The following is a 2,991-nucleotide window of genomic DNA, read 5'->3' on the forward strand; positions in this document are numbered from 1 at the left end:
TTGCAGAAGGGGAGGGATATAAAGGAGATGTGAAAAATTTAAAAATAAAAATACTTAAAATATTACATAGGTATAAAGAGGTAGTACTGCTATCAAGGAATTTAAGTCTAAGAGGTTTTGAAATGAGTAATAAATTTGTGTATTGTGTTCACAATGTTGGATAAGGTCTAATAATCGACTATGGGTATATCTGAGGATGTGTAGAAAAACAATTAAGTCACATAAAAAAGAAGGAAAGAAGAAAAGATGAAAAGCATAAGAAAGAAAGAAAAAATGATCAGAAGTTCAATAGAGCAAAACAAAAAACAAAAAAAAAATTAAAGAAGAAAAAAGAAAGAAAAATGCACACACAAATATACCCCTAAAATAAAATGTATAAGAGGGAAAAAAAGGTACTAGGAAACATTTTTTTTTCAAAAAAGGTAAAAATTAAAAATTAAAAAAAAGTTTTAGAAAATTATTTTTATAAAATGTACAAAAAATAGAAAAAAGATTTTGCTGTTTTGGGGAGTGGTGGGAAAAATTCTGTATCTCCCTTGTGTCTGTAACCAGCCTCTTGTTGGAGTCTCTGATCTGCTTGTGGTGTTTGATTTTCCTGTGGCTTGGTTGGTTGCTTAAGTCAGTTTGTTTAAACAGGCCAAAAAATGCTCTGCTTTACCCAGGATTTTGCGATCCTTCTCTCAGGTTAGTTCAATGGGAGGGGGATCTGCTTTGATTATCACAAAAGAGGGAGATGGCTTTTTCTTCGTTTGGAGATGCTGTGATGAGGCTAGGTTCTGGGTAGAGTTGAGGCTTTTCAGCAAACATTACCTTTTCCTGGGGGCTAGCTTGTTAGAAACTCACGAGCCCAGGCTGGAGCCACTCTCTGGGTTTATGTTTACTGAATTTCAATTGATTTTCAAGGCTGCTTAAGGGAGGGGCAGCCTCTGGCTCTGATTACCCAGTGAAGAAAGCCATTCCTGGGGCTTGCGCCTGAGCTGGGTGACATTTCCCAGGGTGAAGCTGAGTCTGGCAGGTCAATTTAGGTTCTTGTGACCTGCTAAATGACTCTACTTTACTTCCAAGGCCTTAGTTGGAGCTAGCAGCTCCACCGAGCTTTGTCAATATCCAAGATGGAGATGTCCGGTTTTGGGGGTGAGGGGTCGCCTTCTCTCCTCTGCTCCCTGAGAAGGAGTGAGGACGTTAGGCTTCTACTTTCGCCGAGTCTTGGTTCGTGGGTTGTTTCTGGTCTGTGAACCGCAGGATGAAGATGTCTGCTCCTTGTCAGTTCTTGCTGGTGTTGAGTAGAATCTGTTCACCCACTACATCTGGATCCTTTGTCCTGGACTCTCTGTGTTACAGGATGGCGACTATGGCCGCCGCTGCTGCCGAAGCTGCTGGCAAATGCTCAGATCTGCCTCTTTGCCTGGATTTTCCCACTCTGGCCTAATTCTGTGTACTGTGATGGCATACTTGGTGTGATTCTCTGGCTTAGGACTGTTCACTGGAACTCTAAAACTGCTTTCTATGCGAGAGCTTGTTTAGCCTTCAGCTTCTCCTCCACCATCTTCCCGGAACCCCCTATGAGCATGGTTTAAATTTTATTTCTTTGGGATAAAATGACAATGTTATCTAATTTGAAGTTTTATAAAGGTTATGCTATGTAAGGGCCTTTCTAAGGTGAAGATTTAATACACTGATGTCAAACTAACCTTTAATTCTATGAATTACATGTATTGTTACACTTGTATTTTTGTAATCAACTTTTTAACAACTGTTTTTCATTTCTTGCATTTGAAGAATGAAAAATATGGAATACTTAACAAATTTTCATACCATCCTTGTGCAAGTACCATTTTAATCTCTGTATTGTTGTAATTTGGGTAGACCTGCTGCTGAAGCATGTAGTATCCTCTAAATTTAAGTAGTTATTGATGCAATCTTTATACAGGCACATATCCATGGTTGCCTATTTGTAACAAGGAACCCTTATTGTTCCTAAAAATGCTATTGATCTTATTGCTCTAAATTTCTGTCTATAGTGGAAAAAATATATTGTTTGGTCGATTACTCACATTTGCAATTTTTTGTCAATGGCTATTTTGTCATTTTCATTTTAAATTTGATCATATTTTGAAGCCTTACAGCTAAGTCCAAAGGTGATGGCTTTTCAATTACTTATTTATCAACTGAGTTATCTTTGTGGAGCTAATGGATTCAAAGTAAGCCTTGGTTAAGATCTACTTCTAAACTTCTGCAGCTTAAAATTTCCTAAATGAGGTCTCAGTGGCATAAATGTCTTCCTGACCCTTATCCTTCTTCCATGTAGGAACAGACCAACCAGAATATCTTACACTGACAGCATAGATTGTCTTACTGAAACAAAACTAATCTTAGTTACAAGGGATCATAGAGAGATGAACACTTCAGACCTAACTGTTCAGAATAGAAGGTATTTTATCAAAATATAATTGTTTGGGCTGGGAAGTTGGCTCAGTGGTAGACTGCATGCCTTGCATGCCTGAAGCCCTGGGTTTGATTCCTCAGCACCACATAAGGAAAAAGAAAAAAGCCGCAAGTGGTGCTGTGGCTCAAGTGGTGGAGCACAAGCCTTGAGCTGAAGAGCTGAGGGACAGGGCACAGGCCCAGAGTTCAGGCCCCACGACCGGACCCAAACAACAAAAACTATATATATATATATATATATATATATATATATATATATATATATATATATATATATAATTGTATATTATACCTATTATTTCAAAAGTAGCTAAAGCCAAGAAGGTGCAAAAGTTGTTCATATGCATGTTTACTTAATATTCTGGCCTGTCTACCATACAACCAGGCAGGAACTTACACTACTGACTTTGTATCACCAAATATTTCCATAGCTCCTGGAGAAGTCTATATATTTCTCCTCGATATTTGGCCCTAAATTGGTAATGTTTTAATCAAAGTGTTTCCTCTTGCCTCCAGGCTTTACATTTACAAATGGTAAAGTTTAGG

The 2,991-nt window shown here is 37.9% G+C and overlaps 1 pseudogene; it reads right to left on the minus strand.

Moving 5' to 3' along the window:
- Positions 1-1,783: 1,783 nt before the first annotated feature.
- Positions 1,784-1,883, minus strand: LOC138823699 (U6 spliceosomal RNA; annotated as a pseudogene).
- Positions 1,884-2,991: the final 1,108 nt, after the last annotated feature.

This window comes from Dipodomys merriami, unplaced genomic scaffold (assembly GCF_024711535.1).
Source record: "Dipodomys merriami isolate MVZ:Mamm:240054 unplaced genomic scaffold, mDipMer1.0.p SCAF_1214, whole genome shotgun sequence".
NCBI lineage: Eukaryota > Metazoa > Chordata > Mammalia > Rodentia > Heteromyidae > Dipodomys > Dipodomys merriami.